Source organism: Chinchilla lanigera, unplaced genomic scaffold, assembly GCF_000276665.1.
Source record: "Chinchilla lanigera isolate Chin_1 unplaced genomic scaffold, ChiLan1.0 scaffold00027, whole genome shotgun sequence".
Taxonomy (NCBI): Eukaryota; Metazoa; Chordata; class Mammalia; order Rodentia; family Chinchillidae; genus Chinchilla; species Chinchilla lanigera.
In genome coordinates this window covers 644693-657738 of record NW_004955428.1, presented here as the reverse complement: position 1 = coordinate 657738, position 13046 = coordinate 644693, and the positions used below count along the sequence as shown (strand labels likewise).

The 13046-nt window shown below is 39.6% G+C and overlaps 1 long non-coding RNA gene across 1 annotated transcript; it reads left to right on the top strand.

Moving 5' to 3' along the window:
- Nucleotides 1-6: 6 nt before the first annotated feature.
- On the top strand, nucleotides 7-2704 carry LOC102028560. Its single transcript, XR_261289.2, has 2 exons — nucleotides 7-153; nucleotides 2027-2704. It is a non-coding gene; the product is annotated as an uncharacterized LOC102028560 (long non-coding RNA).
- Nucleotides 2705-13046: the final 10342 nt, after the last annotated feature.

Sequence of the window (13046 nt, the reverse complement as noted above, 5' to 3'; positions counted from 1 at the left end):
GAGGGCGGCGGAGCCTCCGCAGCCAGCCTCCAGGCCGCGTCCCCCGAGCTCCGGGGCTGCCTGGCGGCGGCCGCCTCCACCGCGGTCTCCTGCGCGCAGCCCCTGCGCGCTGCCCGGGCTGAGGCTGCGAGAGGAAAGAGTGGGCCGTAGGAGGTGAGAAAGGGGTGGGGGCTGCTAGGGCGACCCCTACCTGGGCCCTAGTCACGGGGGTGGGTGGGCAAGAGGGAGTGTTTCGGCCTCTTTCCCTCTCGGGCCGCACCGACAGACACCCCCCAGTCCCGTGATCCTGGGGGTCTGACTTACAGGCGGAGTGGGGTGAGGGGTTTGGAGGCTTCTGAGAAGGGCCACCCACCTTCGCGGAAGTCCCGCGGCTATGAAGCGGCAGACGCGGGTGGGTGGTGTAGGTGGGAAGGGAGGGGGTCGGGGAGCGGGTCGAGTCTTCTGCCGCTGGAGGCTTCACCTGGGTTTGGGCAGGTTGACGCCAGGAACCCCTTTCAGGGCCTCCTGTGCCAGGATCCGAGCCCAGCCCCACAGATGTCAGTAGGCTAACTCCGGTTCTTGTGCCCTAGGTGGGCAGAAAGAAGCAGGCTGGGGAATCAACTTCACACACACACACACACACACACACACGCACGCACACACACACACACACACACACACTCTCCCTGGGTTGTTAATATAGAGGTGTTAGTTCTGGAGGAAGAATTAGTTGCAGGTGTGTCCAGAAAGGCTGCGCCCTGCACCCCCATGTATACAAACACGTGAACCTTTCCCCCAGCCGCACAAAGACCGTGTGAAGTGTTTCTAAAAGGATGTCCACGTTACCAAGAGCTGTGGCTTGATGTTTATTGCGTCCCTAAAAGCTGGCAAAGGGACAGACCTCTATGGGGTTGCACACAGAATGTGCTTTTGCCCATTTGAGTATTTAACAAGGCAGCTGCTTTCCCGGTGGATGGGTTTCGATGAGGAGATAAGGCAGCTTCCCATTTTGGCAATGGAGGAATGTTCACCATATTTGGATTTGCTTCACTTCTTGGATACAGATTTGCAGAGCTCATGTGAAAGTTGCTGGTGGTTCAGGTGGATAGCTGATTAAACTAACTTTAAAGTGGTCCCAGTGGCTGTCTAAACTTTCTGGGCTGGGATTTACTGGTGGAGCTAGAGTTTTACCAAGAGAAGTGAATCGATCCGAGTAAATGAGAAGAACTGGCTGGAATGTCTGACCCATTCCTGAGCTAGAGGTAGGACCCTAAGGACACCCTACGCATTTCTCTGGGGCGGCTGTGACTAGCACTTGCATGTGACTATAAATGCTCCACAGACTGTTTTCCCTGACATTTTTCCTGCTTGGAGGACTTTTCATATAAATCACTGTAAGAACTTTAAGACTTTAGACTCTCATTTCACAGATCTTGAGATGAATCCCAACAAGATTAAATCATTTGCGCAATTTCACCAAGTTAGGTAGTTGAAAATGAGGTCCCAGGAGCCCAATCTAGAGTGCTTTCCACTATTCAAAGCTTTAAAGATCCTTCTAAAATCTTATGTCAGTGGCTTGCATTCCCATGCCAAGTGATGAATTCATGTTAGTGGTTTAGGGACAGCCCTTCTTTATGGGTATATTTCAAGACCAAGGACACTTAAATTAAAACGGGTTTTAAAAAATTGTATGGCTGTGACAAACTATGACACTAAGATTCAAGCTATAGAGCATTTATAAAAGATTATTGAAACAAGACCTGATCTTTCTTTCCTTCTTTTTTTCTAGTCTGACGATGAAATCCGTGGTCTTTATACTAAATTATACCCATAGTCCTTTTTAAATGTTTTATAGATGGTCTCACCAAGTCACAGTGATGCTCAGGTTGAGCTCAAGATTGCAATCCTCCTGCTTCAGCCTCCCAGAGTAGTGGAACACATGGGAGCTAGAATTTTCCCTGTCTATTAGTGCCACTGATAAAATTTCCAGATAGTCGTTAAGAAGCATTCTACAACTGAACTAACTTCTGATTTGTTTTTTTGCCAGAGGGAAAATTGCAAACCTCACTTGCAGCTGGACAGCATAGTTCCTTGGAGTCAAGACTCAACACCGGGTTATTTCCAAACATGAAATCTTGAAAGTCCACTGGGAGGTTGCAGCAGGAGGGCAGAGATGTCCATCTACTTGGATATGAAAAATGCTCTTCCTCTAGGAAGGGCTTCCTCTTCAGCTAAGGCTCCAGAATCACAGAGGCAAATGGGCCCCTTTCTGACCAACCTCATCGGAATGAATAAAATAGGCTCTTTTTCTGCAAGAAATGAAGTAGCCCAGTGCGGCCAGATCATCATCTTCTGCTGGAGTCACCCTGCCAGGGCTTGTACCTGTGTGAGGGTCAGGTCCAGTCCAGTGCACCTAGAGGGGGCGCTGAAGTGCTCCCCAGCCTTCACTCACCAAGCAGTCAGGGTGCATCAGGCGTCACTGTGGCCACCCAGAGGATATGGCTCCTTCTTCTAATCTGCAGCCAGGCACCTTGTGTGGGCAAATGCCAGTAATGACTGGCTGTCCCACCCCATTCCCTAATCCTGACCAGCGTTATCATCCTGACTTTGGGTGAATTAACAGTTCTCATGTACTAATTGTGTTTAATGTAAAAGATGAAATATTTTATCTAAATTTTAATTGATTTTTATGGATGAAAATAAAAATATTACCATTTATGACATATATTATATATATTTATATATATATGTATATATATATAGACACACACATTTCTGTGTATCAGAAGTTTGAACAATTTTAATTTAGAAAGTGTTTAAAATATTTAAAAGTAAAAACTGTTGTAGGGTATGGAATCAGTTTAATACATGGATTTCTGGGCTTCACAGAAATAGGTACTATTTAATTCCATTTCAACAGATAGCTATGAAGTGCCAGTCACTGTACTAAGCAATATGTATACAGCAAAGAAAAATGATACAAACACCCTGCCTCTACCTAGTTAATAATCTAGTAAGGCAGGCAAATGATAAGCTCCCAAACTGACTCACAACTGTAAATTATGATAAGAACTGTGAGAGAAATGCTAAGATGGAGAATAACAAAGCATATCTATTTCACATTATGTGACTGGAAAAAACCTCGAGTGAAACCTGAGGAGCGCATTGGAAGGAATTTATGAAGTGAGTCCACCTCATCATTTAAAGTAGAAAAGCACTTGAGTTCAAAATAAAATTTGACACATTTCCGAGAATGTATAAAATAAAGCAGATAACAAAAGAGAGGCCAGTGGCTAAATGCATAGTGTTTTAGTTTGTAAACTCCAAGTGACCAATGAAATTACATCCGTGTTGTTGTCGTTTACTTTTGCAAGTGTCCTTTCTTTCCTCCCTGGCCCTCATCCATCTTTAAATCCTTTCTTTAAATCCTGGCTCAATGCTCAGTCTTGTCTAGGAATTCTTCTGTGTTCCATTTCTTTCCTATGTTGGGCATTCATGGTTTCCATCATTTTCCTAAGATCCTTTCTTTTTTTTAACTGTATCTGCTCTAGAGTCACCAAGACTGTTTCTCATTGTGGTCACCACCTCTGTAGTTATGAAACATTATTTCTGATTTGATTTTTTTCTAGAGCATCATTCATATGCTTTGTTGTTACCACTTCAGAGAGGCCAGGTGGGTGGCTTTCAGACTGTCCCATCTCATTGCCCCTTGGGTTTGCCTTTGGTGAACTGGATGTCTGGGGTTGCATCTTGTTTAAGTGTCTTCTCACTTTCTTCTTTCTTTTAAGCTTAATTCCTGGGTTGAGGCTTGTAAATTGCCTGTGGTTAGTAGCTTTACTGCTAGCATTTAGAACCCTTAGGAAATTACCTCTCAAAGATGTCTTCTAGATGTAGCTACCTTTTGGATTTTGAGTCTGTTGCTAGATCCTATCCCCCCCGCCCCCGTATTGGGAATCGAACTCATGACTTCATGCTTGCCAGGCAGGTGCTGTGCCGCTGAGCTAAATCCCCAGCTCCAGATCCTATCTCTTAAATGTGTTGAGGATGAGAAGTTGCTGCCTCTTTGGCCCAGCCCCTGCTTCTGTGGCACTGGCCCACAGGATTTTTTATGATGCTTAGCCAGTCTCAGTCCTGGTATACCGGGAAGAACAGCTGGTTAGGACCATTATGTCACCTTGGCTAAAGTGGTAGAATTACCAATAACAATAGCATAGAAAAATGACAAACTGAGGTAATCATTAATTTGCCACCTTTAACCATATAAACTAGATCTGTGGTTATATAACAAAATCTAAAACAAATCAAAAAACTGTATGCAGTAAAAAAGCCCTCCATATGCCCATTTTACCCCGGGAGAAAATTTAAAAGGGGTTAGGGGAAAAAATAGATAAATAGAAACAGAGGAAGAAATTAGAAGCAAGGTTGGAGCACAAAGGGAGGATCCCTCAAACTTTGGGAAACTGGTGCAGAAGACAGGAGGGAAAGAGAAGGAAGAGATAAAAGAACAACACCCATGAAGAAACTAGGAACCACGTTCACCCACACAAAAACAAGATCAAACCATGGAAAAGAAAAAAACCTGCCTATCAGTGGTAGACAAGGTGTGGAGACAGAGTCCAGATCTGTGTTGATTTATCCCAGCAAGCCAGCAGTAGCTTCACGGCAGGGTAGTGAGGCTGGGAGCAGACCTGTTCAGCCTGCAGCCCTCAGGACACCTTCTGTGGGCTTGAACTCAGCTGGGACCTGCTAGGTGGACCCCGTAGTTGTTCTGAGCTCTGAGCTCAGCTGCCTCCTCTCCAAGATGGCTCCCTGCAGATCCCTCTCTCCCCAGGACGACAGAGCCCCAGTACTCACTGCCAGCTGGTTCAGTCCTCTACATCCACTGCTTCTGTCCACTGCTGTATCTCTCCATGGAGGTCTCTGGGGTCGTCAGCAGCCACCGTGGGTTAGAACCGCTCCTCACACACCTGAGTCCCAACTCAGGGAGAAAACTCCGCAGGCTACCTCCTCCTTCTTCGTACAAGTTTCTCTCTCCGCTCTCCCCGTGGACTTCAATTCTCACTTCAGATCCTTCTGGGTTCAGGGGACCCAAGTCCCTCCTTCTTCTCTTCCTTGTGTTGCTATATTCCAGTGTCTGGAGGGCAACTCTGAGAGGCTGTTTCTCTACTGCTTACCATTCCGCCATCTTCCTGGAAGTCTCAAGAATTTTTCTAGTTGGAACAGCTCTTCAGCTGTGGCTTTTCATTTAGCAAGCGTGTATGTACTATATTTATTTTTATATATGCTTTGTCAATAACATCAGCCTTCATTCCCATATGTGTGAGTTGAGTATCCATGAAATTGTAAATGCTACAAGGGTGGGAGTTACACGTCCTTCTTTGGCTTAGCTAAGTCTAGTTGAGTCTCAGGGTACAATGACCAGCCTCTCAGTAAAAGTAATTGGATGATCTTATTTGACTTGATACTTTTGTAAAAATTTAAAGTGGAAGATATACCTGTATTATTATTATTAATTATTATTTATTTTAAAGAGAAAAAAAACAAAAATAACAATGAAGACAAAAAACAAAACAATAGAAAAACAATACAGGATTTCAAAACAAGATGAGAGGTATTAACTGGTTGTCATCTTACATATTGTTATCTTCAGCAAAGTTGAAGATGTAAGAATGTAAGATTGATCAAACCATTAAACATAATAATAAGTAATAAAAAACTCTAGAAACGATACAGAGCTTCATCAAACAAGATGGTAGGAACTCAGCAATGGTTGTTATATTGCATATTGTTGTCTTCAAATTAGTTGTCCAGTTACCAGATATAAGCATGCAAGATTAGTCAAGAGAAAACAAAAAAAATTTAAACATTAACTGTTCCTTTCAACAAATCAACAGACATTGACAAAGCACTTATCCCAGCTATCCTTGTATATACATATCTGGATTTTTATTTTTTCTTTAATTTTAAAGAGAAAATATCAAAAACAAAATAACAAAAACATAGGCATAAACAAAACAACACAAAAACATGATACAGAATTTCAAAACAAGCTGAGAGGAAATCAACACTAGTTGTTATATTTCACATTGTTATCTTCAAAGCAATTGTCCAGATTGCTAGATATGAGCATGCAAGATTGATCAAAAAAAAAAAATTAAACATTAACTGTTCCTTTCAATAAACTAATGGACATTAGTATTACAATTATCTTAGCTGTTTTGTGTATATAAATATACTTATTTTTCCCTTCATTCTTTCTCTTTTCCTTCATCCCAGTTGTTCTTTCCAACTTGAGCAGTTTCTTTCCCTTTCATAATATCTATTGTACTTTTCAGATTTTATTTACTCTTTCAGATTCTTATACTAGGGAGGCAATACAATGTTTACACTTATGGGTCTGATTTATTTCACTTATGAGTATGGTTGCATCCATTTACCTGTAAAAGCCTCTAGGTCATCTTTCTTTATAGCTGAGTAATACTCCATTGTATAAAAATATCGTATCTTTTTTTTAATCCCTTCCTTGTTGATGGACTTTTGGGTTGTTTTCAAGATTTAGCTATTACAAATTGTGCTGCCATAAACATGGGTTCACATATATTGCTGTGGTCTGATGTTTTCAGTTCTTCTGAAAAAATACCCAGGAGGGGAATAGCTGGGTTAAATGGAACCTCTAATCCTAGTTTACTGAGGAATCTCTAGAATGATTTCCACAGTGGTTGTACTAGTCTACACTCCCACTGACAGTGAAGAAGAGTTCCTTTTTCCACACAGCCCTTCCAACATTTGTTACTGGTTGATTTCTTTATAGTAGCCATTCTTTCTGGGGTGAGATGGAATCTCATATTGATTTAATTTACATTTCCAGAATGACTAATGATGTTGGACATTTTTTCATGTATTTATTTGCCATTTGTATTTCTTTATCAGAGACATGTGTATTCATCTCAGATGCCCATTTTTGTGTTGGGTCTTTGAGTTTTTGGGGTCTGATTTTTTTTAATTCTTTACACTTTCTAGCCAGGAGTCTTTTGTGTGAGGGACAGTCAGCTAAAATTTTTTTCCCAATTTGTGGGTTTTCTTTTCACCCTGTTGGTCATTTCTTTTGCTATGCCAAACTAAAGATGAGATCCTAGTTGATTCTCTAAAGTATTTTCTGTGCAGTTTGGTGTTTGTTCATGAACTCTCTACCTACCCCTATGTCTTCAAGATTTCCACCTACTTTGTCTTCCAGTAGATTTAGTGTTTCTGTTTTAATATTTAGATCTATGATCCATTTTGACTTTAGTGCATGGTGATAGACATGGGTCTAATTTTAGTCTTAGGCATGTGGAAAGCCAGTTTTTCCAGCACCATTTATTAAAGAGGCTATTTTTCAGTGAATATGTTTGGCCCCTTTGTCAAAGATAAGTTGCTTAAGTGTGTTTGTGGCTGTGACTGCATCTTCTAGTCTGTTCCTTTGATCTTCAGGTCTGTTTTCTTTGCTAATACCATGCTGATTTTATCACAGTAGCTTTGTAGTATAATTTTATAATTTTATAATTCCTAAATTGTGATACCTCGTACCTTGCCTTTTGTTTTCCAGGATTGCTTTTGCTATTCTAGGCCTCTTCTGGTTCCAGATGAATTTTAGGAATGTTTTCTCTAGATCTGTGAGGTATGCCAATGGTATTTTCATTGGGATTGCACTGAATCTATATAATAATTTTGGCGGTATGACCATTTTCACAATGTTAATTCTTCCTATCCATGAACCAAGAATATCTTTCCATTTTTTGAAATTCTCTTTGATCTCTTTTCTCAGAGTACTGTAATTTTCACTGTATAGATCTTTTACTTCCTTTGTTAGATTGATTCCTAGGTATTTCTCTTTCTTGGATGCTATTATGAAAGGGGTGGTTTCCCTAATTTCTCTCTCAGTATGTTTGTTGCTTGTATATAGGATTGGTATTGATTTTTTGAGTGTTGACTTTGTATCCAGCTATGTTTCTGAATTTGTTTATTGATTCTAGGAACTTTTGGTGGAGTTTTTGGGGTCTTCTATGTAGAGTATCATGCCATCTGTAAATAATGATAATTTCATTTTTTTCTTTCCTATCCTTATTCCTTTTATTTCTCTCTCTTGTCTAATTGCTCTGGATAATGTTTCCAGAACTATGTTGAATAAGAGTAGTGACAGTGGACATCCTTGTCTTGTTCCTGATTGTAAAGTGAAAGCTTTCAGTGTTTTTCCACTTAGTATGATGTTGACTGTTGGTTTGTCATAGATGGCTTTTACTAGATTGAGGTAAAGTCCATCTATTCCAATTTTCTGTAGGGTTTTTATCATGAATAAGTGTTGAATTTTGTCAAAGGCTTTTTCTGCATCTATTGAGATGATCATGTGATTCTTATCTTTGGTTCTGTTCATATGATGTATTACATTGATTGATTTACATATATTGAACCATCCCTGCATTCCTGGGATGAATCCTGCTTGGTCATGGTGTATTATATTCTTGATGATTTCCTGCATTCTATTAACTAGTATTTTATTGAGAATTTTTCCATCTATGTTCATTAAGGAGATTGGCCTATAGTTCTCTTTTTTTGGTTGGATCTTTCTCTGATTTTGCTATCAGGGTAATACTTGCTTCCAGGGATGAGTTGTTGAAAATTGCTTCCCTTTCTATTTCATTATACAGTTTGAGAAGAACTGGCACTAAATCTTCAATTAGTTTCTTGTAGAATTCAGCTGTGAATCCATCAGGACCTGGGCTTTTCTTTGTTGGTCAGTTTTCTATTACATTTTCAATCTTGTTGTGTGATATTGTCTTATTCATGATTTTTATATCTTCTTGATTCAGCTTTGATAATTCATAAGTTTCTAGGAATCTGTCCATTTCTTCTGTGTTTTCCATCTTATGAGAGTAAAGATTTTTGAAGTAGGTATCGATGATTTTCTGAATTTCTACAAGATTTGTAGTAGTTTCATCCTTTTCATTCCTTATTGCATGGATTTGAGTTTTTTCTCTTCTTTTTGGGGTCTATCAATTTTATTTATTTTTTCAAAGAACAAACTATTTGCTTCATTAATTCTTTGTTATGTTTTCTTAGTCTCAATTGCATTTATTTATGCTCTGATCTTTATAAATTCCTCCCTTCTTTGGGCTTTGGACTTGACTTGATCTTCTTTTTCTACAAGTCTGAAGTGCAGCATAAGGTTGTTTATATGTGTTCATGCTGTTTTCCTGATGTGGGAATTCACTGCTATAAATTGACCTCTGAGGACTGCTTCCATTGCATCCCACAGGTTGTGGTAGTTGTACCTGCATTTTCATTTGATCATAAATATTGTTTAATTTTTTTCTTTGATTTCTTCTGTGACCCGTTAGTTGTTCAGGAGGATGTTATTTAGTGTTCATGTGTTTATGGAGCTTTTGCAATTTCTTTTGTCATTAATTTCCAATTTGGTTGCACTATGGTCTGGTAATATGCATGAGATAATTTAAATTCTTTTGCATTTTCTTAAGCATGTTCTATGTGCTAGTATATGGTCTATTTTAGAGAATATCACATGTGCAGCTAAAAAGAATGTGTATTCTGATGTTGTTGGGTGGAATATTCTGTAAAGGTCTACCAAGTCCATCTGTCCACATGTTTGGTTTGGTTCTCTTATTTCTTTGCTGATTTTTTGTCTCATTGATCTATCTCTTTGTGACAATGGAGTGTTAAAATCCTCTGTTACAATTGTATCATTTCTTATTTAATTTTTCATTTCTGTCAAATTTGTGTCATATAGTTGGGTGTTCCTACATTTGGTGCATATATATTTATGATTGTTATCTCTTCCTCTTGCAGTTTTCCCCTGACAAGAATGTAGTGACATTCTTTATCTCTTTTGATTATTATTGGTTTGAAGTTCATATTGTCTGCAAACAGAATAGTTACCCCTGCTTTTTTCTGGGTTCCTATTCTATGGAGTATTGTTTCCATCTTTTGACTTTCAGTCCATGAATTTCCTTTTGAGTTTAATGTGTTTCTTATATATAGCATATTGTTGGTTTTTGTTTCTTGATCCAGTCTGCCAGTCTGTTTCTTTTGATTAGTGAATTGAGGCCATTTACATTAATGGTTATTACTGATATATGTTGACTTATCTTTGTCATGTTTTTTTCCCACTGTTAGTTCTGTACTTTCCCCTTCTGTTTAATTGCTTCCCTTTCTTGTTGGTTCTTTTCTATCGATGGTCTTGAAATTGTGGTCATTTTTCTCTTTGTAGAATATCTTTCAGTACTCTTTGTAAGGTTAGTTTGGTGGTCATAAATTTCTTCAGTTGATCTTTGTTGTGGAAGTATCTTTTCTCCATCAATTTTGAAAAATAGTTTTACTTGGTACAGCAATCTGTATTGGAAGTTGTTTTCTTTCAGGGTGTGAAGTACTTCACTGCAAGCTCTTCTTGACTTGATGGTTTGTGTTGATAAGTCTGCCATGATTCTGATGGTCTTTCCTTCATAGATGATCTGTGTCTTTTCCCTAACAGCTTTTAATATTCTGTCCTTTTGCTGGATTTGTGGGATCTTGAGTATTATGTGTCTGGGCGTAGATTTATTTTGGGTAATTGGAGTTCTATATACCTCACTTAACTCTATGCCAGGTTCTTCTCCCATGCTTGGGAAATTTTCTGCTATTACTTCTGCAAATAGATTTTTTATATCATTCATGTTGCCTCTTGCTCTTTCATTGACACCTATCAGTCTTATATTGTTCTTCTTTGCGTCATCTTACAGCTGTTGAATTATTTGCTGGTTGCTTATTATTTTTACGAGATCTTTCCTTTATGATCACTAGCTGCATTGCTGTCTTCAAGGTCTGAAAGTCTATATTCCATTTTGTTCAAGGGATTTTGCCAGGTTTCAGTGGAAATTTTACTTTCCTGGGTATGTCTTTGAATCTGTTTCATGCATTCTAATTCTTTCCTATACTGTTCAATTTTGGTTTCCATCATTTTTTTGTGTTTCTCTATTTTTTTTATCTATGTCTTCTTTTGATATGCTGAGCACTTCTTTCATTATAGTTGTCATTTCTTTTTTTTACATGAACAATTATTTCTGATCTGATTTCCTCTATAGCCTGATGTAGCTGGTTCTTTACTTCAGTTGCTATCATTTCAGAAATTTCAGGTGTGTGACTTCCATGTTTTTCCATGTTAGTGTTTCCTGGACTTGTTCTGGGTGGGATGGAGGGCTGAGATTGCATTTTTCTCCTTCTTTTTGTCATTTTCAAATCTCCCAAGGTTTCCCAGGATTCAGGGTCATTCCTGAGGCTTTGGAGTGACCTTACTGCTTTGGTAGTGGTGGTGGTGGGGCAGGTAGAGCCAGAGGTCCCAGGCTCCTAGACAGTTCACCATAGCTTTCTGGGTTGGAGCGCCCTTCTCATTATGATGGTAGGGGCAGAGCCATAGGCTCTGGGATCCCAGTTCACTCACTGTGGCCTCCCTATCCCAGCTACCTTCCTGTGGGAGAGGGAATATACCCACATTATAAAAACCTTAATTGTTAAATAGATGGAAACATCCGATGTATGAAACGCACCATTGAAAAGGGAATTTAGAAGACCTGCAGCTTGATTTCATGGAGTTTGAAGGGAAGCTGACAAACTCAAGGAATAAATATACATCTTAATAATTAAAGATCAGTTGTAGTTGTAGCATACTCACAATAGCAAGCCTGCTGATAGGGGTTTGTCTGCAGTTACTCGACCATTCTTTCCAAAGTCAGCACTTGCTGTGTTCCAGACTGTGCTCTGGATTCTAGGGACACAGTGATGAACATGGAGCTCATTTTCCTGGAAGGGGTAGACAACAAGTACATACCAAATATGTCAGCAGTGCTGTCAGAAGAGGAATCATGGGAAAAGGTACAGGGTGTGGGAGGGAGACAGTGGTACCTCAGTACTTGTTAATTTATTCTAGGACATGCAATGAGCACCAAAAATGACAAGTACCAAGAACATTGTTTTGGTTGGAAAGAGTAGTAAGTCACCAGGCATATGACACTGACAAGTTCTAGTTTGTAAGGCAAGTATAAAACGAATGAGTATTGAGGCAAAAGTTTTGCATCAAAACATATCAAGTACCAAATTCCACAAGTCTCAATGTAATCAGGCACCAAGGGATTATCATTGTGAATACTGGCAGCAAAGGTGTCTACTGAGTGGATATTTAGGCATACATGCAGCAAGCAATCAGGCAGATATCTGTAAGCATAGGAAGCAGCAAGTCAGGCTAACCAAGAATGCTTGTTATGTTGAAGGATTACCATAGAGGCACACATGATTATGACTGGAACAGAATGGGTGACCAAGAGAATGACAGAAATGAGAGCAGAGAAGTAGCCAGGGCCTGCGTTGTGTAAGATCTTGGAATGTATACTATGGATTTAAGTTTTCACTTGGAATGAGATTGTTTTAAGTCAGGTGTCCTATGGCTAGCTTATAAACTGTTAGCTTTCATCAAAGTGAATTAAACAGAAGGAATTGGTTAAATGGGTGACAACAGTCATGGCAGGAAGCTGCTCCAATCTGTAAGTACTATGGAACCAGAAAAATTGAGAGTAATACAACCAGAAGCTTCTGGAGAGCCACTGAGAAATGGTGGAAACACTTATCCAGTTGGTGGTGGTGCCTGCAGTGCTAAAATGGGGTTACTAGTAGGAGAGCTGGAAGAAGAATGGATGCTGGAACCATGGGATGATTTTTCCTGAGGGATGAGAGGGAGACTCTGGCTTTTCTTTTAGCTTCTAGTAGCCTCCACCATTCTTTCCCTTGGAATGTAAGTAGAGTTCTTTCCCCATCTCCCCATGTACGTGTCTGTCTCCATGTTCAAATTTACCCCTGTTGTAAGGACATCAATTATATTAAGATCTGTACTAATGACTTCCTCTTAATTAGCTGCCACCCCCTATTTCCAAATAAGGTTAAATCTAGCGATACTGGCAGTTAGGACTTCAACATCAACTAGAGGGACTCACTTTTATCCATAACACAAGATAAGGGGTCAGACAGGAGCAGTATGCTAAGGTAAAAGG